Source organism: Acomys minous (genome assembly GCF_964271855.1).
Source record: "Acomys minous genome assembly, chromosome: 15".
NCBI classification, from domain to species: domain Eukaryota; kingdom Metazoa; phylum Chordata; class Mammalia; order Rodentia; family Muridae; genus Acomys; species Acomys minous.
In genome coordinates this window covers 33298693-33326305 of record NC_140497.1, presented here as the reverse complement: position 1 = coordinate 33326305, position 27613 = coordinate 33298693, and the positions used below count along the sequence as shown (strand labels likewise).

Genomic DNA, 27613 nt, shown 5'->3' with positions numbered 1-27613 from the left:
TTTATAAGTTCGTTTCTCTTTACAGTTGAGGAAAATTCCATTGCTTATATGTACCCCATTTTTTCTTATTCATTCATCTAGATGGACATCTAGGCTGTTTCAATAAAGTCAGTATTTTAAAAATGTATACTACATTGAGGATATAGATAAAGTACTGGGATAGATCCTTAGCACACACTCACATACATATATACTTACATATACACACACACACCACACACACACACCACACACACACACACACACAGAGAGAGAGAGAGAGAGAGAGAGAGAGAGAGAGAGAGAGAGAGAGAGAGAGAGAGAGAGCAATTAAATGAACAAGAGAGAGCAATTAAATGAACAATAATGAGGAGAATAGGTTCTTCTAAAACCCATGTACCATAGTGGAAGGTGTATTCAGACAAGGAAATTATTAGTCCTAAATTCCTTTTCCAGAATGTAAATAGCACAGCTGAGAACTATTCCTCCTTTCCTAACTCCAGCCTAAGAGGCTGTGGCAATTGGTGTCTCTTCTGTGGATAAATCCAAGTGTTGAATGAAACATCTCACTAGTAGCTCTGGCGACTGACACCCAGTGCAGGAAACTAGGCTTAGCATCAAAGGAGACACCATCAAATGTCCCACTGGCATCGATTTAGCATGCACCAGGATGTTGGAAAATGTAATTTTTCGTGATATTTTCTTACCTCATCAGCAACTGACTCATTTTTTTTCTAAGCCTGTATTGCTTCTTCTTGGATGAGTTGAAAGGTACATTTTCAGTGATGCTAAATAATTCTAGGAAGAACGAGTGAAAATCTGTAGTCTGATAGAAGTGGATGTGGGTCAGGAACTTAGTTTTTATGTCCTAAATTTCAGTTCAAGGGGCATTGGAGTCATGTTTTCTGTTTTGACACCATTAATGCTTTCACTTACTAGCTTGTCACAGATATCTTTAAAGTACAGACATACAATATAGAATTTTAACTAAATTTGCCAATGTGTGACTATGTCAATATTTGTTGTATCCAATATTTTATTGAAAGAATTTATGATTTATTTAAGATATCTTATTATTTACCAATACATTTTTGGTGCTGTATCTTTTATGTTTAATATTAAGAAAATGATAAGAAGATACCAGATGCCAGATGTTAGAATACATAAGGTTTATAAAATGAGCACGGGGAGAGAAGGAAAAGGGGAGGCATACCCTAGAATAGAGAATGGAGCTAAGAGGTAAGGGAAAGGAAGAGGAAGAGGGAAGGGTGAGGTAGGACTGTCCTTTTATATTGCCCTAGGCAGGGCCACACCCCTGGGGTAGGTAGGCAATGACATCGCAGGTAGGCCGACCGAATCCGAACAGTATCGCTGTAAGAATGAATACCTAAAAGTGGTTTTATGATGATATCTTAAGGAGGTGTCTCCAAATTGATCCTCTAGGGTGGTTAATGTGTATTTGATAGAATATTAGCTAAAGGATATAAAGTTGAGATCAGGAGAAAACAGGAACTAAGAGCAGAGCAGGAAAGGTTGTGAGGGTAAAGGGTAGCTTTTTTATAGATAAGAAAAGTGATTGACAATGGTCAAGGTGGGCTAGCTAAGGAACAGGAAGCCACACAGTGGGAGCCTTTCCATGAGTGTAGAGCAGCACAATTACAGTATTTGTGAAAAGAAAGCTTTTCCAAAGAACCTTTGCACACTGACTATTATGAGTCCTCTTACTGCCCACAGCTGTGGGGAAAGGGGCTGGCCATGTGGGAAATGCATGCATAGCAACTGAAATAGTAAAGAACCGCAGAAAAGAAATGCTCGCCTCTCTGTCGATGGTAAAAAATATTTTTCCCCCGCATGTTTAAGTAAAAACAGTATTCTTCATAAGGAAGTGCTAAGTCAGAGTACAATCTTCTGTCATTTTGTTAAATGAACGAATGCTTATGAAGTTTTATTTTGCTTTGTGATGAGCCAATGGCTGCTTACTTTTAGATATGATAGAAACGATGTGAATTAAGCTTTAGTGGCACATTGCTGTGCTCAGCAATGACGGGTACCGCTCTGATCATTCCTCCTGTGTGGTGGTGGTGGGATGAGGCAGTTTCAATGTGTGATCTCTCATAGGAACCTTAATGTAGATGTCTGTGGTGCTATGATAGCAATTGTTACAAATGGAAGGGTGGCAAATGGCTCTGAGGCTTACCTTGCAAATTGTCCCGCAGAGAAATTTGTGCGCCCTGGCATCAGGCCCTGGCTATAAGCCAAAAAGAGAGGGTTCCAAGGAAGAGATTAAGGTGTCAGGGCGAGGGGGAGGAAAAAGATATAGGGCAATGCACTGCCTGGTCATAGCACACACCTGATTTACACGCAGCCTAGTACCTTACAGTAAGTAAAATGCCCGCAGCTGGCCTGCCAAGCTTTTGAGTGGTGTACATGTTGTAGTTTTCAAACTTTATGAAAGGTTTTTATTGTTTTCATTATAAATTGTTTTAGCAATGTTTTCTTTAAAACGTTTGGAAAGACCAATCACAGTAAAACTTGATATAATCTAATGCATATTAAATCATATTAGCTTTCCATGAGATAAATTGCTAATCTGATAGTATTGTCACCAACTACTATGAGTAGCTATTGAATAATGCAAACATTAAAAAATTTTCTAACTCCACATACACAGTAAAACCAATATGATCTAAATATAACCTGTAACACAATTAATTGTACTGGAAATATGGTTTCACTATTAAGAAGTCAAGCCTGCTTAGGCTACTTCTAATTCTCTACGCATCAGGCAGTGACTGTGGGGAAAGGCATGGTGTTCTAGCTGGGAGCATTATTCAAGTGTGAAATCACTCTAACATGAGGCAGAACTTCCCCCCAAGGTTATTTTGATGCATAGCTCATCTTACAGACGCTTCAGCAAAAGAATTAAAGAATTTATACTTAAGAGCCTTCAGCATCAGATATTTTAATTCTTAGGGAAATAACTTTAGATCTTTTAAAGGTTAAATTCATCCTTAGAAGTTAATAAATACTATAATTAAACCCTCTTCAATTAGGAAGAATGTAGATTGTAGTTGTAAAGGTATGTGTGTGCCTGCGTGTGCCCGTGTGTGCCCGTGTGTGTGGGCCCCCGTGTGTGTGTGTGTGTGTGTGTGTGTGTGTGTATGCGTGTGTTTGTTTTGTAGATCGTGCTGTCTCCATGGAACCATAGCAATCTGTAGTCACCGGGAGGGGGAAGAGGAGTGAAAATATGCTTTCTTTTACTGTTTTATAGCTATATAGTCCCACAGTGGCATTCTCTCATCTCTGCTCCCTTCTCTTTTCTTCTGTCGCACTTCTCTATCCAGCCAACCACCTCCCTTCCTGACCTCACCCTGGTAACAGCAGGCAGACTGAATTTCAAAGCCTGACCTCCTAGAAGGAAGGTTCTACTGCCTCATGTCTAAACTATTACTGCTTGTATCTCTTTCCACTTACATATCAAATCAGGCCTATTTTATTACAATCTGATTGCTTCTTTTCTCTTTCAGTTTATAGCTATACGGCCCTCTACTGTGCTTCCTAATAAGAACTGAACACTCTTTTTGAATGAATATCATTTATCACATTTTTCTTAACTTAAGCAATATGAGATCTTTACTCATTTATGTATTCATTAAATGTTGATTAAGTACATGATTGGTAAGATTCTACTGAAAAAAAAAAAAAGGAAACCATCTCAATTTGCTGTTTTGCTCAAGCCACCACTATAAATGCACAGACTGTTTTGTAGTTTAAATTTATGTATATATGCGTGTGCTTGCATGAGTTTATGTGCACCGTGTGTGTGTGTTCAGGGGTAACCATGGAAGCCTGAAGAGGGTGTTGGATCCCCTGGAACTCAAGCTATAGGTGGTTGTGAACTGATATGGGTGCTGGGAACTGAACTCTGTTACTCTTGACCAGTCCTGCAGAGAATAGTTTACATTTGTGTGTGTGTGTGTGGGGGGGGGGGGGTTGGACTTGGGAGAGGGGGGCTTGGACAAAGGTATTAGTCTATTTCTTTTATTCTGCATTGGTTTTGTTTGAGTATAGATCCAAGATTATGTTTGGTGTCTTCCCAAAGAGGTAATGGTTGGTTTAATATATATATATATATATTAATATATATATATATATATATATATATATATATATATATATATATATATATATATAATAATATATATTCCCCCCATAAAATATGTTCCCCCCAAAAGTGAAGCATTTACATGGGTGTTAACTCTGGCTACCAAATGAGGGAGGGAGGAAGAAACGGAAGCCTTGCTGGACGTGGTGAGTTTTCTCCTTGACGCTGAATGCTTTTTACTGACAAGATTATGGCGATTACTGAGTTGAAAGGGAAATGCCCAAAGTTGTAAAAACACTGTGCTAAACACGTTCCCTGACCATCTTTGCTGTGTTTTTAGCAACTGAATTGCCGTGGCCACGCTCCGAGCACTTACACATTAGTGAGAGGGGTTGCCCATAATAAATACACTGGTACAAGAGCGGCAACACTACAGAGGCAACATTTCCCTCTTTAGTTCATAGATAACACCTGAAGTGCAACCTCCGTGCTGTGGTTTACCACTTGGTGTTCTGTACAGCTTACAACATAATTAATGCAACGAATGGTGATTGACAAGTGAGTGATTTCCTGTACTGTGCCCAAGCCAGAGAATGGCATGTGATGTACTCCCCGAAGAAGATTTCTCAGGGCTTGTATCTGCAGTGATGGACGACTTAGGAAGCGTGTGCCTGATAGAGGTCTAGGAAGAGCAAGAATGTGAAGAGATAGCAGAGCCCTTGCTGCAAGATTAAGATAATCCCAGATGAGGTCTAAACTGATTGAAACGGAATGCTCACATGCACTACAAGTTCTTGGTGCCTACAGGATTAGGGCTCTAGCTCCTAGATGGGGGCCCCAGCATGTGAATCCAAATACTACCAAATTAGACATTGATGTTTTCTTCTAACTTTGACAGAATTGGTGTGTGTTTATTTGTAAAGGAAGAATGAAAAAAACACATTGGGGAATTGAGACCTCAAAGCTGCTTTGGGAATTGGGGTGATTTTTAGTATGCATGCAGGAGACCCTGGGTTCTAACCTACAATAAGAAACAAATACCCTTTTTTCTTTAGAAATAATCATTTGCATATATGTTATGCACGTGCGTCTGTGAGGTGCCTGTGTGCATATGGGTGCGAATGCATGCTTGCATATATGCACCTGGGGGCTGGAGGTCAGGCTTAGGAGTGGAGTTACCCTGAGACTGGCTGACCAGAGAGCTCCACAAATCCTGCTGTCTCTGCCTGTAAAGTGCTGGCATTCCAAACACATTTCATCATGCCTGGCTTGATTATGTGGGCTTTAGGGATGGGATTCGGGTCCTCAGGCAGGAGAGGTGAGCACTCTGCCCGCTGAGCCATCTCCCTTAGCCCTTTTGCCAGAGTTACTTACAAACTAAAATGGCTTCCCCATCGAAGAAACAGCCTAGAAAATATCCTTGAACGTCAAGGTCAGGTTTCTTACACACAGACTCCCCATGAAGAAGGGACAGGATCGGCCATCCGATATGAGATGAAATGTACCCTGCAGATGCAAAAGCAGTGTCACACGTGGCCTTGCTTGCTCCTCCTTTCGCTTCTTTGTTCCTGCTCATCGTCATCACTTTGAGCAAGTCACACCCTTCAAAGCACAGGGCTGCGTTATCACATGTGCTTCCTGTGAAGCCCATTCTCATCTTTTTTTTTTTCCTTTCTTTCTTTCTTTGTTTTTTTTTTTTTTTTTTTTTTTTTTGTAAAAGTGTTGTTGAGTTGTTTGTCTAAAATTTCCTCCTTAGGTTATCTCCTCCCCTAACATGTGCTTTGATTATGTTTGCCTGTGTAACTGGAGGGGGGCTGAAGTGGGTTTTTTTTTTGGTTTTTGTTTTGTTTTCCGATGAGTGAAGGAAGATGTGTGAGTACAGAGAAACAAGGCAAAAGCACAAAGCAGGCAGTAGGCACTAGGGAGGGATAGCTCATCTGTCAGGTGTGAGAGCTATGGCGTTGTGGAAGGGATTCCCTAATTGGGTTTGAAAATACACTTTATGGGTATAGATTAGGATAGCGCCTGTTCTGTAATAGATGGTGTGGTCTGTGCTACGACACACAGCATGTAGTTCATGCTCCAGCTCAGTATCCACTAGTGACTGTTGTGGAAACTGATTAGGGTGACTTACCTTAATAAGTCTCCATTTATTTATCCAGGAACTAGGATTACAACAGTGACCTCATGGCATCACTGGGAGACATTAATGAGATGCCAGGCATGAACACTTAATAAGGCAGCTGCTGGTTTGGACTTTCTAAATGACAGCTATTATACAAATAAATATTTCTGAGTATATGAAGCTCCCCAAATTAACAAAATGACCTTTGCTGGCAGATTTCCACGACATTGGAGGTTTGTAGGTCATTCAAGTTGCACACCCAGTTTTGGAAGATCCAGAGACATATTTTGTAACTAATTATGTTCATATCATCCTAGAGCGGAGGTCTGTTTTTAGGTGGGCCAGGTTACCAAGACTTTCTTCTTATAAACAATAAACCCAGCTGTCAGAGACATTCCATTTCTTGACTTCAAATATGCATATAAAAACTCTTGTTTTTTTTCCAGTTCACTGTACCATTGGCCACATATGTCTGCTGTGAACCTTGGCAGCTAGGAACAAAAGTGTTTCTGGTTCTTTGGCTCATCTCTGGTCATTGCCGGCAAATGTCGCTTGAGACGCATTATGGTATGGACTGTTATTGAAGGTGACTTTAATCTGTCATGTGACTTCAAATAGGGCATACACTTCTGGTAAGGACCTTATCCACAAGTCCTGACGCAGTTTTGAAGGTGTTCAGGAACTAGACCCATGTGGGTTTTGAGGAATCAGAGGAAATTCATTGAAGCCACTAACTGAGTAGTTTTCAAAATGAATTTTTTAAGATCTTCACCAGATAGGTTCTTTGGAATGTGAGCTCTCTATCGGCCTTTAAAAATAGCTTAAATCTGGGTGTGGTGGTGCATGCCTGTAACCCCAGTAGAGGCAGAGGCAGGCGAGTCTTCTGTGAGTTCAAGGCCAGCCGGGCTTACAAAGAGTGTCTGAGACAGCCAGGGCTACACAGAGAAACCCTGTCTCAAAAACAAAAAATACAAAACAAAACAAAAAAAGAAACTTAACCACCATAGTCATTTTATTCTGTTTCCCATACATGCTATGAGTTTTTTTTTTTCTGGAACCACATTACTATGTACATACAGTAAGCCTGTCTGACCTTTGTTGTGTTGGCAAACATTATCTGTGGGTCTTTGCTACAGCATACAATAACTGCTTGCACACAGGCCCATCCATATGTTCATGTGGAATTCTTTTTCCCGTCAAAAGTAACTTTTCTTTTGCAGTTACAATTGGCAGTTGGCTATTCTTTAATTCCTAATAGGTTAGTAAGGAAATGACACTTGACCTATTCTGTAAAAGATGCTATTACAGCAAAAGACAGCCAAACCACTGGAATAGAATATGTTGACTTCTTCTTGCCAAGGCTCATATTATTAAAGATGCCTAACACTTTTTCTTTTCCCGCAGTTACATGCTGGTTAAGTTTATGCTAAAACTAGAAATTCTCTTCAATGTCTCCAAAAAAGAAAAATGAATATCAGCTTTCATTTTCTTGATCAACAAAACCTGACACAATAATTGGATTTGGATCACGGGTTACAACAATTTCAGAAATTCTGATTTGTTTTTTTTGTTTTTGTTTTTTTTTTGTTTTTTTTTTTTGTTTCGTTTTTGAGAGAAGCTGTCACTATGTAGCCCCGGCTGGCCTAGAACTTTCTTTGTAGATCAGGATAGCCTTGAATTCATAGAGATCCTCTTCCTGAATCCTCCTGAATAATGGGATTTAAAAATAAATTCAGTTAATCCTTTTCTTGAAAAGATTCTGGTATGCTATTTAAGCATGCATGCAAAACACTGCTTGGGCCATTGGCTCCTTTAAGGGTTCTCTCCACCCTTCAGCAACTGCTGTTCCTGATGCAGCAGACCTTTTGGAGCTGGATCCTCCATCACATGCTATGTCCTTGCTGCATATAATCAGTTCTATGCGATACACTTAATGTCTTTCTTAAAATGAAGACTTCTAAATAGTGAAACAATGAGATAGCAGCGGCTCATAGAGTTTGGAGAAGGGATTTTGAAGCATAGACGCATACATTTGAGATGAAATTGGATATCTGACCTCAGACTAAGACCTATTTCCTAACAGCTGTGTGCTGTGAAGTGATTCGCATGTTGAGTTCAGAAAGACCTTTCGCCTCCTGAAATAGCCAGTGGTCAGAGATGCTCACTTGTAACTTTCTGTCATAATATAATAACCTGCTGATGGCAAAGCTTGGATCTGATCAGCCTGCAATTTAGTCATTACTAGCAAACTGGCTCCCAGCAATACTTTTGTCAGTTTCATTCTTCTATTTTATAGTTATCCTAAGGTATACTGAGTAACAATTTTAATGCAACTAATTACATAGCAGGTTTCAAATAAATAGTAAAACAGTGTTTAGTCGTCTTTGACAATGATTTTCCACCTTTATATTTTACATTTACTACACCTATATCTGTGAACAAATAGATATGTTTAATAAAAATTGATCTTGTACTTTATATCATGGGGAATATTTTGAAGCTATTGACAGTTTCATTGATTCAAAAATTGGTAATCCCCTTAGATATTGGTTTAGGTGAGAAGTTGTCATAAGATTTATTTTTAAGCTCTAAATGCTGCGACTGATTAGAGTCTAAGTGGTGATGGAGAGTGGCCTGGGAGTAAGTGACTTGATGTCATTGCAAGTTGTGCTCATTGGCAAATCATGGGGGAGCTCCAAAGGAGGGCCCTCAGGGGAACGTAGTTCCAGCCTTTTTGTCAAAACAAATCAGCTAACACAGAAGAAATGAAAACGCTGCTGTGTGTAGGACACTATACTGGATCATTACTTTGCTTTTCTGGTTTTCCCTCCAGTGTTTCCCTGCATCTTAAAGTCCCTTAGTGCCATATCCTATGAACACATGAAAGGTTTGGCTCCCATGTGTTCAGACTGCATTTATTGAGCGTCTGATATGCGGCATTTTCATGTTTACAGATCCACATTCACCAGGGAAAGAGTTGCTGGTGTGTAGTTTCCGTCTCCAGGAAACTCAGTGTCTCAGAAGACAGGCACACACAGAGGTCCCTTACACGAAGTGGCGGGATAACAGGTTTGAGGCCATGTTGAAGCTACTTAGCAAAATTGTTCCAAACAGCAAACACTCATCCTCCAAAGGCAGCAAAAGCAAAAACAAAAAGTCTTTATGTGGCAGTTCAGATATGATTATGTTTTTATGGAAGCACCAAATATAAATTCATGCAGTATGTCCTGGGAGAACAGGCAAGGCTTTATACCAGATATTACACCGCATCTGACATAGCCGTTAGTAGAAGTTGGGAGTTTGGTAAGTAAAACAAGAAACCAACAAAACAAAACAAAATGAAAGTGGTGTGTGTGTGTGTGTGTGTGTCTATGTGTGTGTGTGTGTGTGTGTGTGCGTGCTCGCTTGTGCACTGATTCCGCACTGATTCTATCCAAAGGCAACAGCTTTTGCACAAGCATGGAGTTTTCAATGTCCATGACATATGCAAGAAAGTCAGTGTGACACAATTTTTCCTTCTTTCACCCTATAAGAAAGGGACACGATTTTTACTTCATTGGTATAGAATTTTGTATATTGATGCAAGATAAGTTTAATTTTGATACTTTGGTATAGAATCCAAATTTATTCTTTACACATTATATATATTTCTACTCTATTATGAGATATTGTGCCCATGCAACTCAATTATAATTCAAGGTTTACTTCAGATACTTTGAAAGTGCTATTGCAGGCTGTTTAGGATAATTAAGTAATATGAGTTGTTAGTTGATCAAATCATTGTCATATCAATTACTAGTCTATTTTTATCACAAGAATATACATCCTAGGTTTAACAGATAGATATTATTCTATAGATAGCTACAGTAAAATAGGTAAGGTCTTCAAAAACCTCAGAGACATACAGAATATGCCATTTAAAGATGGTTTTTGTTATTTTAAAGATTCTTTGACAATAAAACAGATTAACTCCTGGCAACACCCAGCCTACCTCAAAGAAGATGATGAGTACCAAAGAACCTCCTTATGGAGATGGTTTCAAATGTAGCAAACCTGTCACTGGGCAAAATGTCCTTGTTTCTACCACAGACAGAATTTTGCCTAAAAATGGGCAAGCTTGGATGCAGGCAGATTCGAAGGCCAAACTGTGCCAAGACAGGGTAAGCAAGTCTTCAATAGTTCCTACCTCACAAATATGTCTGTCAGATATTCTAGGCCAGAAGGCTGAAGATGATGCCCAATCTTATAGAGAGTTTTGGGTGACTGTCCAGGCAGCAAACTGTCTTTGTTACATTTTCACTTTGGAAGCTGCTAACCTGCACTTCCTGTTTACTCGGGTAATTAATGTTATTCCTTCTCAAGTCTCTGATGAGGCTGATGACCAGATAGTTTCATTTTACAATTCCACTTAGTTATTTAGGGGTTAAGATGTTTTTAGGTCTAGATAGATGTTTTAAGTTGATAGACATGAGCTATGATAGATATTGATGTAATTTAGAATTTTAGACACGCCAAGATAGGAAAGATGCCTTCTTCAAGGCTGCCAAATACAAAAAGCCAAAACACTGAGAATGTAACATTTATATAATTCCTGACTGTTTCATGGTTTTTGTTCCTGTAGGTAGCTTATTGTATATATGTGTAATAATATAAATGTATATTTAAAAAAATAATAAAAGAAGAACAAAAGAAAATATTTAAAAAAGAAAAGAAATGCTGATATCTCAAGGTCCAGGAACATCTAGCATGAGGTTTCATGATGTGGAAATAAATCCACCCTCAAATAATCTTCAGCGTATTATTTTAAAGGAGCTTCATAGTGATCATTTTCCTCATAGTGATAAGCCTGAAGAAGAGAAAATGGGAATTAAGATAGACACTGTTTTCTATTTTACTTCTGATTCTTTATTTTCCATGTAAACTTGCTCATGGGGTCCAGTTTTACCCTTTCTTTCATATTAGAATACTGCATGTTGCTGAATAATTTGTTCCAATGTTAGACTAAAGTTATAGTAATAGAAAAATTTTTAATTTTCCCTGGGGGGAGGGGAAAAGAAAGAGACAAGACCAAAAGAGGAGATGAGAACAAACATTTAATTTAAAAAAATACTAATTTAAGGAATTAATGTGAATAGGAAGAATCTAGATAAAGAGAAAGGCAAAGACAGGGTGCAGTAGAAACTGTAACAATTAGCTTCTGATTTTATTTGCTGGTGTTTTTTCATGGTGTTTAAGATCAGACTCAGTCAAGTACCACACATGCTCTCTACCCCTGACCGATCTTGCTCTTCATCACTGAATGGGAGTAATAACCAAGATTTATCGAACACATGCTATCTAGCAAGTTCTATGCGAAATGCCTTCTTTATAAACTCCTCACTCTCTTTTAATAAGTGCCACCCATGTAAGAGGCATGACTATCGTGCCTACTTTATGAAAGGCCAAGTAAGGATCAGGGAGGTGAAGAAACTTGCCTGAGGTGGTATTTTTATATTTAAATCCCTGATGCAGCACTTGATCTTAGCTTGTCTCATCCCAGAATCTCAAGAACTTAATCACCATTACACTCCCTTCTGACTCATGAGCTTAGTTAATATGCCTCTGCATGGTCGCCAGTCAGAATCCATACGGCTATGAAGATGGTATAAGGAAAGAAGTCATGATGGGCATAAATACATAGGAGCCATGGACTTCACCTATGCAGATCTGGACACCCTGGTTTAAGGAAAACCTGTTGGTGTGCCCGTAAGGCGGTATGATGGGATTGTTCTGCCTGAAGGGTCTGGTTTGAAAGGAATAAAACCATCCATCTTTTATGATTTTATCCGTGCAGTGGAAGCCTGCATTGGGTGGAAGGTCTCCATTCTCATCACAGCCAAATTCTGAACAACATGTAACTTAAGGGAAGATGGGCCATTTGGGCTCAGTCTCATGTCACAGGCCGCCTGGCAGCAGATCCAAGTTCCCCGCGTGTGTTGTGTGCTGGGAATATCTTATAGCATGGCTTGATAACACCTCAGCAGACTAAGAATCAGAGACTGCCGAACAGATCCAGCAGCTCTAGTCCTCTAGTCCTGCCCTATAAGCCTAATCAGGGCCTCGCATCCTTCCAAGACTTCCATCAGGTGGGTACCATGGGCCTGTCCAAAGACACAAACCAATGAGTGGTTTTACATCCAAGCCATTATTGGGAATGACAATAATTATGATGTGTGATGAGGGTCCTTTGGGAAGGTGGGGAATGCACACACATGTGTAGTCATCCTTTGGACATCACCAGTCTCTTTCTCCTTAGAAATTCTATTTTACAAGCAGTTATTTTGTCAGTCTTGTATTTAATTTCACCACTATTCCCCTTCTTGCCCATAGCTTGCACACTATTGTCTTGTTAAAACAGTATATATTAATAAGAACACAGCTGTTCTGCTCCATATTTAGGAGTGGTCTAGTCTATGGAATACTTGGTGAGCTGCATCCAGGACTTTCTGGATGATAGGAGCTGCCTGGGAATAAAACAGAGGAGAGTGGTTTATTCTCTTCTGATGGGAACCCAAAATATTGGACCTAGAGTCAGGAGGGCTGGCTTAATGCTATTTTAGTCAGAAAGTTTAGTATATCTCATACTGGTCAGGAAGGCCATGATTATATAATGGGAGAGCTGAGTTTGGCGGAGTTCGAAACCAGTGTAGGTTGAGTGTCCAAATGAAGCCCGAGAGGAAAATTTTACACAATTTTAGAGCCCCGGAACCTCCAAAATGATAGCAAGAGGCAACTGTTATAGCAAAGACAGTTCTACAGGTCACTACTGTGTGTGGTTCACAGTGCACTGGGGGCAGAGTAAAGGGTGGGTGCCGCCCAGCAGTTACAGAGGAATAACAAAACTGAGACCATAGAATTTGTAGGAGGCTCTTGGACACGCAGCAAGGGTTCACAGCAGGCAGCAGAGAGGAGGAAAAGACGCATTTTCAATTCTAAAAGAGAAATTTCAGGTCACTCAAAGAACACAGGAGGACAGCTACGCGATCTACACAAAGCCATGGTACAGATATACACCCCCTGTCTTCTTAAACATTAAACTGAAGATCAATTGTAGCGTTTTCTCAGATTCCTGGTGGTCCAAATAAAAAGGTTAAACAGAATAATTTACAAGATTTTTGCTATTTATAGAGGAAACACAGCCAGGTGTCAAATGTTAAAATCACTTTTCATCACAGTTCAAACTTAAACAAAGCAGGGAGCGGACAGACATTGCTGAGAAGAAAATGAGTTAGCACAGGACCCTTATGATGCCATGCTTTGCTTTGTTAGAAAGAGCCCTTCTTATTTTTCTGGGTTTGAAAAGAATACTACAACCACCAATGTTCTAATACATTTACTTTAGAATTACTCCAAAATGTTTAAGACCTTAATGTAGATTGTACTCTTGTGTATACAAAGTCAAGCCTAATTTTACTAGACTGACATTTTGTTTATAGTAAGGAATCATCACAATAAAAATATACTATAGATAATAGATTTATGGCCATATGGCTTCTATTTGTTAGTCTATGGGCACTGAACAAGTACAGAACAGATAAAGAAAATAGACATTTGAGAGAGGGAATTCTTTTGCTATTGCCCATCACACTCCGAAGTGGAAAAGACTTCATTTCTCCTTTTCCTTAGTTCAACATGTTTATTTTCTTAGAGCCCCTTCTTTGGGTTAATTTGAAAGAACTAACTCTGATTAAGCCTGATGCTGGAAAAGGCTCAACACATAGCCACAGTGAAAAAAAAAAGTGAACATTTTACCCATGGAAGAAATTCAAATCTGAAAATTCAAACACCACCGACAGCAATGTCATTGTAGTCTGCACGCCTGTCAGGATAAGTATTCTTTGTTTGTTTAATGCCGTTAAATGATCGAGCCGTTCATGTTTAGATCACACACATTTAGAAGACATGCCAAGACAAAGACTTTTCATTTTGTAGTTCATATAGCAGCACATACCATGAGATCCTGAAACACAGTCCTGGATTCATGTGAAACCCAGCGTTAGTTACTGGCATTATGCTGTTGTTCTTTACAGTCGAATATAAAATAAAAGGCATATTTTATTGGCTCCTGAAATGTATTAACACACGGATGGTCCTTAATCATCAGGGAAATGCAAATCAAAACAACTCTGAGATTCCATCTTACACCATTCAGAATGGCTAAGATAAAAAATTCAAGCGACACCACATGCTGGTGAGGATGTGGGGAGAGAGGAACACTCCTTCATTGCTGGTGGGAATGCAAACTAGTACAGCCACTTTGGAAATCTATCTGGTGCTATCTCAGAAAAATGGGAATAGGGCTTCCTCAAGACCCAGCTATTCCACTCCTTGGAATATACCCAGAAGATGCTCCAGCACACAACAAGAAAATTTGCTCAACCATGTTCATAGCAGCCTTATTCATAATAGCCAGAACATGGAAACAGCCTAAGTGTCCCTCAATAGAAGAATGGATAAAGAAACTGTGGTACATATATACTATGGAATACTATTCAGCTATTAAAAACAAGGAATTCCCAAAATTTGTGGATAAATGGATTGAGCTAGAAATGATCATAATGAGTGAGTTAACTCAGAAGCAGAAAGACTCAAATGGTATATACTCACTTATATCTGCATATTAGCCCAATGGGCATGTCCCACGAAAGCCTTCACTTACCAGGAAACTGAGACAGAGGGGAGGACATTCTAGTGGGACTCTAGATGAGAGAAGCATGGGAGAATGGCAAAGTAGAAGGATCCAGAGGGTCCTAGAAGCCTACAAGTAGAACATTATGATAGGCAGATTTGGGCCCAGGGGTCCCGCTCAAACTAAGGCACCAGCCAAGGACAATACAGACGGTAAACCTTAAACCCCTACCCAGATCTAGACAATGGACAGAACACTCTCCACAGTAGAGTGGAGAGTGGGATATTACTTTCTCACATACTCTGGTGCCTCACCTTTGACCATGTCCCCTGGAGGGGGAGACCTTGTGGCACTCAGAGGAAGGACAGCAGGTTACCAAGAAGAGACTTGATACCCTATGAACATATACAGGGGGAGGTAATCCCCCTCAGGAACAGTCATAGGGGAGGGGAATAAGGGGAAAATGGGAGGGAGGGAAGAATGGGAGGATACAAGGGATGGGATAACCATTGAGATGTAACAAGAATAAATTAATAAAGTAAAAAAAAAAAAAAAGAAAATCTTAAGTGCCTTTCTTCTGAGTATTAATAGAAAATTGATAGTACAATTAACCCAGATTAGGTTAGGGTTAGGGTTAGGGTTGGGAAAATTTATTTCATCTCGTGAAGCAATTCTAGGGACTATCTGCATTTTGTGTGGGAATGTGTGTTTTTAAGGGGATTGACAAAACAATATATTCCTTTATTGTTTGGTGCATCTCACCTTCATAAAAAGCCACTATACAGCAACATCAATCATCACGCCAATTGCTCTCTTGTTACGTGCTGTATGAGGTTCATCAGGGATTTTAGACCCTGCGAGAAGGTTTAGGAAAGGAGACCGAATACATTGCTTAAGCCATTGATTTTTGTCCCTGATGAATTCAGGTAAAAGGGCATCACTGAAATGAGTCACACTAATGTTGATCCAGCTTTTTAAAAAAGCAAATCTGGCTGGGTTTTTGCTTAGGAGAATCTACCGTTATGCCTAGGAGCAGGGGTCAGAAAAATAAACTATCTTCCAGCAGCTGGAAACATGTGGGCACATCACAGAGCTTCTCAGGTCATGGCTTTCCTAGAAGAAAGTGTCGCCCCATGTCAACTTGTCCCCAAGCATGAGGGTTCATCTGCACAAACAGACTCATGATAATTACCTCCTGTATGAAATCAAGGAAAAGTGACATGCGTTCTTCATATTGCCAGCAAAAAGGCACATTTGGGTATCTAGAAGAATATGTGATTTTTGGATGACAGTTGTGTACTTTTCATTATTCTGTAATGATAGAGTAAAGGAAATGATACCCCCAAAATGTGACACCTTGATAGATTGGTTATTTTTAGGTGTACAAAAAGGGGAAGTTGTCGTTGCCCAGGAGACAGACTGTCCAACCTTCTCTTTTATATCTGTTCTGAAGGCATGCAAAGGGGTCTGTGATGAACCTCGCTGGGGAACAGCTTGCAATACCCTCCCCTTACAGGGGCACTGCCCTGTACCTGCAGCTGGAGAAGAGACTCCACACTGGCCTCGCTCAACTTCCTCCAGGTTACTAGGGGTAGGTTGTATGCCCTACTCATCTCGTCACACTTCTACAGGGCTGCCTCTTTTCCATCAAACAGCAGCACAAAATACAGTGTTTCCAGGGTCACTGACACATATTTCCCAACCTTCCTTGTCAGGTCAATTCAATTCGTTATGCTTTTCCCCTGTTAATCTATCAGCCCCGAATAAGGTGAGGCTAAGAAAATGACTTTATATTTCTTTCCCTACAGTAAGTTTTCAACCTTGGGTTATTTTTATTTCTTTTAAATTCATGAAACAGTATGCATAATTTGCTCTCAAGATATAATTCTAGGAAAACAAGATTGACCATTAGCACGGAACTATTTATCGTGCCAAATTTGCAAACAAAAATTTTGATTTTTCTGTCAGTACCTCTAAGAACACAAAATTAACAGGCTAACCTGGGAGTTTGGGGCCAGCAAATTTCCCTGTGTTTTTGTTTCTGCTTTGGCTTTATTATGACTGGAAGTCAAATGATTAGTTTTTCTTTATTTTTACAAAGTAGTTTTCTGGGTACTTGTTTAAATCAGAGACCAAGGTTAATACTTCCTAGGACAGCTTTTATTGGTTTCCAAGAAGCATAGTTTTCAAATATGTTTCATAGCCGCCCTAGTGGAGAAGTTTCAGGCTGTCTTGAAACTATCAGCCCTCTTCACAGCCTTTCTGCATTCTTTACACAGCCCATGACCTCACCAAGCATTGTTAATCTTCCTGGTCTAACTACTAGTATCACAAAGTACGTGATGATGGATTTTTTTTTTTGTACCAATAAGACATAACTGAACAAAAGAAAAAAAAGCATCCACTCATTTCTTTGAGGTGAATGGCTTTCTGTATACAAAGGTTACTGTGAAACATAGGCTTGGAAATGAAATGACAGTGAAGAAACTTATCTCTTCATGTTATTTGTCATTCATTCCTTCATATGTGTAGATGCATTGTTTTCAGCACTGGGGACTGAACCTGGGGCCTTGGACATGCTAAGCAAGCACTCTCATTAAGCTAAATTCCCAGCCTTTTCTCACTTATTATAATCATCACTAATTTTAGTCCTCATTCACTAATTCTAATAGCCGCAAGAAACCTTTAAACCACCCAGTGTGCATGCTAACATACTTAAAGAAGAAATCCCTTTGTGATTTTCAATGTTTGGAAGACAGTTAAAAGTAGACATGTGATTCACCAGAGAAAAACACAGAATTCTACTTATTATCTGATGGCAGGTGCAGAGTAAAAGACACCATATATTTGAAATGATAACCTACTGATACTTGTTAGTGGGATGGTAGACATCATAATTTAAAAAGCATTTAAAAATTGACTCCTTAATAATTAAACTCCATATTCTACTTCTAGATTCAACGATACAATGTAATAGACTCTAATAGCTCTTTACTTAACTTGTTTTCCAGCTAGAAGCAAAAACAAACAAACAAACAAAAACCCAAAAAACTTCTTTGGGGACAAAATTTTCCCTTATGAATCTGGTGACTTAGCAGATGTGTTGACGCACACTTGCACTCCAGCCCTTAGGAAGTGGAGTCAGGAAGGTAGAACGGTGAGTCCAAGCCCAGCCTTAGCTACCTGGTGAGATATTTGTCTGGAAAAAAAAAAAAGCAGAAAGTTAAAGCACTCTAGAAATGTTCAAAACTATAAGTTGTGCAATGTATGGTACTTGTTTACAATTTTAGCAGTGTTGACATACATTGTGTGTAGGGAGTGTACTTCTTTCCAGTCACGGACCCCACACTGAAGCATATGAAGAGTGCATACCAAGTGTGGCCCATGAGCTGAAATCCTGTAACGAAGGATATTACTAAAATTCTCCTTTTCGTCCTCGTTAGGACTATTGTTTGTGGTGCCAGAGACAGAAAAACATAAAGCAAAAGCCAAAGAAGATTGCAAATACTAATGTTAAATCCGATCCTAAAATAGCTTTATCCTGGGGACAATTTTATCTACTCGTAGATGATATTTCCACTATTTCCTTTAAGTTGGAAATGCATTGCAGTAGTTGACCACAAATTAATCTTTCCTTATAAACCATACTATCAATAAACTCCTTTACTTTAGTACTATCACTTAACTTTGTTTATTTTAACTATGCAAAAAAAAAAAAAACCGCAACCTTGTAGTTATGGGGCTTGAAAACGTGACAACCTTGGGTGTGTGGCACTTTGACGTGTTGAGCTACAGAGGCTATCCGAGAACGGAGGTCTTTCTGGGCCTTGATCACTTTGGAGACCCCATGCCCAGTGTAGGCAATAGCGTTGCTATGAAGCCCTTCCCCAGGAAGTTCAGCCAACAACCACCAAGGATCTATAACCAGACAGTGTAAGAGTCCAGTCACCAATACTTTAAACACATGTGCAGCGGGCGTAGCTCCAGTCCACGCATGCTCCTTGGCTGGTGCTTCCTTCTCCACAAGCCCCTATGGGTCTAGGTTAATTGACTCTGCAGGGTCGTTCTGTCATCACCTACCCTGCCCCCCCCACTCTTCCACAGGACTCCCCAAGCATCTTATTCAATGAGAGACCAGGAGGAGGAAGGGAGCTATGATCAGGATGTAAAGTGAATTTAAAAAAAAAAAAAAGAGCGCAGTCACCAGGCTCATACAGTTTCTCTTAAGGCAGCTCTCCGAGAGATTACCTAAGGGATTTTATCTGTACCAGCAACCTTTGTTCACATGAATTTCTGCTTCTTATCCTTCTAAACTTGCTGTTCCTTTCCCTGGACCCTGGAGCTTTCCCCAAGCCATTGCTTGTCCCTCATGTGCTTTGGTCAGACTTCTTTCCCTCAACACCTGTTTTCTATTCCCTAAGCTACCTTCATTTCCCTCTGCCCTATGAAATTCTTTTTTTTTTCTTTAATTCTTATTTATGTTTGTCAATTGTTGTTTTTTTCTCCTATTTGTCTGCCTATTTTATTTCAGCAAACACTGAGAAAATACAAAGAAAACTTGTCTTTGTTCCCATGTATGTAAAAAATGGGATGGAATTTTCACTTGTTTCCCCTCCACTCATGCTCAGAAATGATTTACACTTTTAAATAGTGTTTTATTTCCAGTTGATATTTGAACTCCTATTTTATGATGTGCAGTGACGAATCCAATTAGCTAATTTTTCTATTTGTGCAAACAACAACAACCAACAACAACAAAAACAAAAAGAACAGCAAAACCTGCAACTCGTTGACAAATCTGCAAAATGGCAAAAATAGTCTTATAAACAGAGGATTCTTGGATCTGGTTTTGGCTGATCTGCCTTTATTTGTAACATAAACATTACTTTTTGTTAGTACATTGACAGTTAGTTAACACAAAAGATAGACAGATCAATAGATTCAACTTTTTTTTTTTTTTGAGACAGGGTTTCTCTGTGTAACAGCTCTGGCTGTCCTGAACCTCACTCTGTAGTCCAGGCTGGCCTCGAACTCATGGAGATCCACCTGTCTCTGCCTCCAAGTGCTGGGATTAAAGGCATGCGCCACCACTGCCTGTCTCAACATTTTTTATAGTGTGTGTTTCATTGTTTTTTTTTTTTTTTTGGTAAGTACCCACTTTATTTTATGTACTTATTTTTATTTAAAGTCTTTACGATTTACTTATGTGATGGATATTTTATTTGCATACCATGCATGTGCCTGGTGTCATAGGAGGCATCTGATTTTCTAGTGACACAAGGTTGTGAGCTGCCATGTATGTGCTGGCAATCAGACAGTCTTCTGGAAAAGCAGCCTGTGCCCTTGACCATCTCTCCAGTCCCTTATTTCACTTTGATGAAACATCTGGTAAAAGCAAAGGAAATACAAGCCAAAGCTAGAAACAGTTTTTAAAGAGTCAAAAAAGGTGATTGAAATTAAATTTAAAATTAGGTGTAGATTTTTCATGAGATGATTTAAAGGTGATTTGTCACTCTGGGGAAAAAAAAGAGGTTGATTTGAATTATACTACTTTACAACTCTACATTTAAACAGAAAATAAAATTGGTCTTGGCTGATCTATTAATGTGCCTGTGGGGTGTGTGTGTGTGTGTGTGTGTGTGTGTGTGTGTGTGTGTGTGTATGTGTGTGTGTGTCTTTGAGGGGGATGGGGCATTAGTATATCTTTCTTCCTCTCTTTTTATACACTCCCAACAGCTGTACAGGAAAACCCACTTTCTCTAGCCCAAATAATACATTCAATATTTTCTTATAGAAAGAGCATGGTTCTTATGTATATGAAAGAAAATACTATATACTGTAGAAGACGGAATGCTTTCTTGGCATCACTCAAAGCCATTGTTCGACACTGAAGTAGGGGTAGAGCCAGTGGAAACCCTTGCACTCCTGAGTAAGAATGGACTTTTGTCTTCATTACTCTGTTAGAGTGTGCACCAGCTCCTGTGTTTATGAATTACATGCATTTGGAAGCAGGTAATAGGTTTCTGCTCTTTCTCAATGCTTTGGAAAATCACCAAAGCAAGCTTTTCATGTTAGGGGAAGACCATATGTAGAATAATAAAAGCAGCTCCAGCTTACTTTCTCTCCACATTACTTAGCTAAAAGAAGAGATTCTATTTAATAGTATTTTAGTACAGTAAAGGCTAATGATTTCAGTCAGTAAACTCTTGAGTTTGCTGAACTTTACTCTTAATACTGCACAATAAGTTGTTATCTATTTATTGAAGGAATAAATGAGCAAAGTGGAGTCTGGAAAAAGTTATGGGAAATTAAATAAAAGATTAAAAAAACAGAACAGAATAATACCCTCCCCCCAATTTATTCAGTCTAAACATTATTATTTAATGGTAATATACTAAAAGCAAGAATAAACAATAATATTTAATACATAAATACAATAACTAATGAAAGTAGTGAAAATTTAACCTCATTCTAGGTTTTGCTTGTTTTTTTAAAAATTGTTTTAGGATTTTGAGTCTGTTTATTTGTTTGTTTGTTTGTTTGTTTAAGGCATGCTTTGTAGCCCAGACTGTCTTTGGATATATGTAGTCCAGGCTGGCCTTGTATGGACATCCTCTTATTTCAGCCCTCCTGAGTGCTGGGATTACAGGTTTATGCCACCACGCCCAGCTCATTCCAAGTTTTAATTTTTCTTTCATACTCCCTTCATTGGAGGTATTTTGAGTTAATTGTTTTTGGAGATGAATCAGAGAATATCTGGTAGAGTAGGCTATCTTGTAAAGATTACTTTGGATTTTATCTCGAAGAGTTGCTATTCTCTGCTGCTGCTGTGTGGTGTCCTGAGCGAGGGTGTGGATGGATTAAATCTTTATTTAATTGCCACTTAATTGCCGCTGTTAACTCACCATCCAGAAACTGAATCCTGCTTACAGAGTGAAACAGGTTCGAAGCAGCACCCACGTTAAGTCTGGCGGTTAATGAAAGGTAGATCTGAGTCATAAGTTCAGAGGCAAAGATCATCTGAAACAAGCCGGAAAAGCAGAAGAAAATGAGGCAGGAGGGTGATTAGAGTGAAAGTTAAGAATGTGCCAAAGGTGAAATGACATGCAAGAGAGCAGGACTGACAAAGGCAGAGGGTCTGAGGGGAGCTACCCCTGCATCCAGAAGGTGGCTTCCTACACAGCCTTCCAGCCCGCAACTATTCTCTGTGTCTAGACTACCCTGCAGTAAGAGAATGTTATTTCCCAGCATTCAGGAGGCAGATCCCTGTGAATTCAAAGCCAGCCTGGTCTACAAAGCAAGTCCAGGACAGCTAGAGCTTTTGTTTTAAAGACAAACCTGAGAGAGAGAGAGAGAGAGAGAGAGAGAGAGAGAGAGAGAGAGAGAGAGGAGAATTTATTTATTTATTTAAAACACATTTTTATTGAAAAATAAAATAATTCATATTACATCTCTCTTTCTATCCCATCCCATGCATCCTCCCATTTCTCCCTTCCTCTAGCTTTCACCCCAATCCCCCTTTCCTATGACTGTGACTGAGGGGGACCTCCTCCCCATGAATATGGTGCTAGGGTATCAAGTCTCTTCTTGGTAGTCTGCTATCCTTCCTCCAAGTGCCATCAGGCCTCCCCATCAAGGGGACATGGCCAAATACGGGGCACCAGAGTTCATGTGAAAGTCAGTCCTCAGTCTCCACTTAACTGTGGAGAATGTTCTGTCCCTTGGCTAGATCTGGGTAGGGGTCTGGCGATGACTGCATGTATTGTCCTTGGTTGGTGCCTTAGATTAAGCAGAACCCTTGGGCTCAGATCCACCCATCATAGTGTTCCTCTTGTAGGTTTCTAGGACCCTCTGGATCCATCTATTTCCCTATCCCCTATATTTTTCTCACCTAGAGTCTCAATAGGATGTCCTCCCCTCTGTCCCACTTTCCTGGTAAGTGAAGACTTTCATGGGACCTGCCCCTTGGGCTAGTGTCCAGTTATAAGTGAGTATATACCATTTACACTATGGAATACTATTCAGCTATTAAAAACAAGGAATTTCCAAAATGTGTGGACAAATGGATTGAACTAGAAATGATCATAATAGAAGAGAGAAGTTAGATGGACAGCTGTTTGAAGTGGCTTTTGGTTTCTTTGTTTTCTGGAATGGACTTTAATATAAACTACTTACGTTACTACCCTCACTCTCCATATTCCTTATGTACCGCTGTTGTGATTAGTGTAACCCAGTATTTTCTAGAGTGCTACCATGAGTATATCCATGGGTGCAGATTGTGACATGGCTTAGACGATGTAGAGTTACCTTCTACAACAGTGGAAGTGGCCTTAGGCCTTTGAAATGAGGTAATGAATGTTGTTGTTGTTTGTTTGTTTTGTAGTGCATTAGATAGGAGGAATAAAATATTATATCCAGGTCCCTAGGAAGTGAGCGAAGAGAAGAACCCCAGGAACAACAGGAGGAGGGGGACAGGAGGAAGGAGCGGGAGGAAGGAGTGGAGGCATTTGCTCTGTCCCTTCCACCTCCAACCAGCTTTCAAGCTGAAGCAATTTCGTGTCTCTGTAGATGGAACTGAGAGATTTAGCCCAAGCAGGCTCTGAGGGTAGTCTGTTTCCCAGGACTGAAGTGGCTCAATTAGCTCTCGCCAAAATATCTTAGTTGCAAACCAGCCTACTGCTGCTTCCACTATTGTTTTCTCCCATCTATGGCTTCCTTAGGGCAACCACACGCGTGTTATTATCAGGGTGCTGCTTGCTCCCTGCCTAAGTCTTGGTTTCGGAGGCCAAGAACCAAGCATCCAACATCTCCCTTGCTTTTCCTTTAGAGCCCTGTTTCGTAGGTGAGACGGTAACCCGCGCTGTTGGTTAAATGTCCAGTGCACTTTGAATTGTCCAGTGCAATTCACGTCTGAAGCTGTGGATTTGCTTTGCTCTCTCCTCATAGACCAGCTCGATGTTTTAGCCATTTCCCCCAAGAAGATAAGGCTTAAACTAAGCAATTATCACGTTAAAATTGTTCTTGACATAAAAAATAAACTAATCCATAAATAAGATTGTAATAATTATAACTGAAAAATATCTCCCAGTAGCCTACAAGCTTTTTTCTTTTTTTAAAACTATGAATGACACTTTATTCAGCCATTTTCTTTATAACTGAAACTCTGGGAATTCAAAGTTCTTGCGAGTGAGCTTCTTATACACACCAGAAAAGGTTTCCACCGTGAGCTCCGCGTTGTTCTGCTGTGCTTTGTCTAAATGAACCTTCGTGAGCCGCTGCCATCCAGGTTCACACGGATCCTCTTACCCACAATTTCACGTGGGAGGACCAAGTCCTCAAGGATGGCTTCGTGCTCTGTTGTCAGGGTGCAGCTTCTGGGGCGCTTCTGCTTATTTTTCGCGCGGCTCTTCCGGGTTGGTTTGGGCAGAATCCTCCTCTGAGCAATGAAAACCACGTGCTTCCCACTGAACTTTTTCTCCAATTCACGAACTAGCCTGACTTCCATTTTCTGGAAAGATTTCAGCCGAGGAACTGGTACAAAAATTATGGTAGCTTTCCGACCACCACCAATTTCAATTTCCTTGTCCGCAGTGATGTTGAGTTCCAGAGCTGGCTTCATCTCAGAGTTGCTGAGATCTGCCTTCATCTCCAGCTCGAGCAGGGTCTGAGAGTCGCCAGGCTCGAATTCGACCGGCTTCTAGCCATTGGGCTTCACTGTCTTGATGCCCGAGGTGAACATGGCTTCGTCCTGATTGAGCGCCGGCTTAGAAAGAGGCCCAGCTATCGCGAGAACCTAGTCTGCAACCTTAACTGATGAAATCTATCCAGTTTTTCATTCTCCTTATTAGCTTCTGTCCATATAGGTACATAATTTTACTTAGTTATGATTATAGCAGTGATTCAAATTACTACACAAGATCTACTGCAAATAGATCTACTGAAAATAGAAAGTTTCTGTCTTACGACCAACATCATCGGAACTAATGAAATTTATCAAAGAATATGCTATCTATCTCCTACCATGCTACCTGGTTGGGTAGGTAGCTCCAGAAATTTCTTTTTCTTTCTTTTCTTTCTTTCTTTCTTTCTTTCTTTCTTTCTCTCTCTCTCTCTCTCTCTCTTTCTCTCTCTCTCTCTTTCTTTCTTTCTTTTTTTGTTTTAAGTAGAGCTGAGCTCCTTTTTAGAGAAAAATACTTCAGTACCCCTGAAGATCCTTGGAAAGTGTGAAAGCTTAGCCATTTGTATTGCTAATGGTTAGTTTTTGTCAACTTGACACAAACTACAGTCACTTGGGAAGAGGGACAATCACATGAGGAATGCCTCCATCAGATTGGCCTGGGGGCAAGTCTGAGGGGGTATTTTCTTTACTAAAGATCCATGGGGAGGGCCCCACCCCCGCCCACTGTGCGGATGGCCCCGCCCACTGTGGGAGGTGCTACCCCTGGGTCAGCGGTCCTGGGGTCTGTAAGAAAGTAGGCTGGGCAGGTAGCAAAAGCAGCTTTTCTCCATGACCTCTGTGTCAGTTCCTGCCTTTCAGATCCTGCTTTGATTGAGCTCCTGTGCTGGCTTCCTTTAATGATGGACTGTATTCTGTAAGCCAAATGAACACTTTCTTCCCGAAATTGTTTTAGCAGTGTTTTATCACAACAGAAAATAAAAAATACAGCCACCCAGTAAAGGAAATGTAGCAGTGATAATCGGCTTAGAGCCAGCCACATGGAAGCTGAGGCCTGTGGGCCTTATAGATTCCTGAATAGGTATGCACACAGCCTATTTGCCTCTGGACTGTTACAAAAGGAATGTTGGCCTGGGAAGAGATGTTGTCGTTGTTTTCATTTTAAGACATTTTTATATGCTTTTATATGATTTAAGTTTGATGACTAGATAAGCTGATTACCAAAGATACCTGATAAGTTGTTTTCTTAAAAAGGAAGAAGAATGTACTTTCGGTGCTAGAAGATCAAAACCCCGGAGCAAATGATATGGGGATAGCTTCAGATGAATTGCATTCTCTGTAAAACATGTCTTGGAATTGCATTGCTGCTGCTTCTTGTGTTCTTTCTTCTTCATCCAATACTCAGAGAAATTATATGAATAAGGCGCACAGAGTTCTTGATGAGCTAGTTAACACAGACATGTTAGTATCTTAATTACCAGCCATTCTGGAAGGGCATAAATTTTGTAAAAAGAACCTCAGGGAACCATATTTAACCTAAGTGAGTGTTTTGTTTTGTTTTGTTTTTAAGTAGCAGAAATTCAAAGGGATACATTCCTGGAAGAAGAGGTATGTGTTGGATTAAAAAAAAAATCCTGACCTGCAGTTATATCATATAAGAGCATGTATAGTTAATGTGTGCAAAGATACCTCAGAAATTGTTAAGACCTTTGGAAGGGGATTGAGTAGATAATCTTAAGGTTTAGAGAAGAGATTGAAACAGGAAATTGTAAAAACATCTTTACTGAAGAAATGGTATTTGTTGGAACTTGGAGTGAGTGCTAGATACCTAACATCTCTCCTGGGAAGAATAGTACACGGGTTAAAAACCAGAATCTGCCCAGAGAAAAGATCCTCTGTGGGGATTCAATAACTAGTGTGTGAATCTGTATCTTTAAATGCCTCTGTAATGCTAGGATTTATTGTTCTCTTGAGATGATGCTCTTCTTGATCCACTGACTTCATGGAGGTCCTCAAACTCTTCCCTCAAGAAGCTTTCACCATTCTGTTTTAGTCACTGAGGCTTTAAGACTAGATGAAACAACTGACAGCATATTCTGGAAACCTCATTGATGTGGCTCGCATGTGAAATGTTCTCCGTTGGCTCCTGTGTTCGGTTCCTAGCTATTGCTGCTCTTTGAGTGGCTGTGGTATCTTTAGGAGGTGGAGCCTTGCTGGAGAAAGTGGGCCATTGTGTGTGTGCCTTGAGATTTTGGAGCTTGACCTGACTTCTTGCTTACCCTCTGCTTCTCAACTACACATGTGTGTTATCACCAGCCAGTCTCCTGCTCTGCCAGCCATTATAGACTGTGCCTCCTTGGAACTGGAAGCCAACATAAAGCTTTCCTTGCTTAAATTGTGTTCTATAGGGTATTTGATAATAGTAACAAGAAAAGTAGCTATTTACACTTTGTGGAGTTGTAGAATCATGATCAGTTTGATCCTTTTTCGGGGGTCTTTGGATCACGGGACATGCATAGAAATATGTTGATTTTTGATATACAAAGAAATAAATACCTGCAAATGTTTTAAAAGTTCATGTGGTAATTACTAAAATAGTACATGATTCTTTCAACCACATTTGACAATATGGAAAGAAAAATATTAAAAACAGTATGTTTATCTACTTTTGTATATTCATTATCATTATATCTTCATTGGATTTACATGTAAACATTAAGCCAATGTTGAAAATTTTAATTCATTTTGATTTCTAAGGAGTATATTCATGTAAATAAAACTGCACTATTTAGAAAATGTACTTAGGACTTCAATTAATTAGAACTTTTCCTCTCACTAATGTTTTAAGGAGTCAGCTCATTTATATGTTTCTCTCGCACTTCTTGTCACAAGAAAATCAAAAGAAGAAATGTCTGCATTGAGACTTTTTTTTCTTTTATGGTCTGCCCCTAACCCCAGGGAATCTATTGTGTGAAATACTGCTATAAAAATCCATGCCATTCTATTTGGCTGAACAGAAAACATTAAATTGGGTTATCATTGAGTGTTTAATAGTTAACA

At 39.7% G+C, this 27613-nt stretch overlaps 1 pseudogene across 1 annotated transcript; it reads right to left on the bottom strand.

The window, feature by feature from the left end:
* Positions 1-24026: 24026 nt before the first annotated feature.
* LOC311584999 (small ribosomal subunit protein eS7-like) lies at positions 24027-24616 on the bottom strand (annotated as a pseudogene). Its single transcript has one exon. The product of its transcript is annotated as a small ribosomal subunit protein eS7-like (transcript).
* Between the last annotated feature and the right edge of the window lie 2997 nt (positions 24617-27613).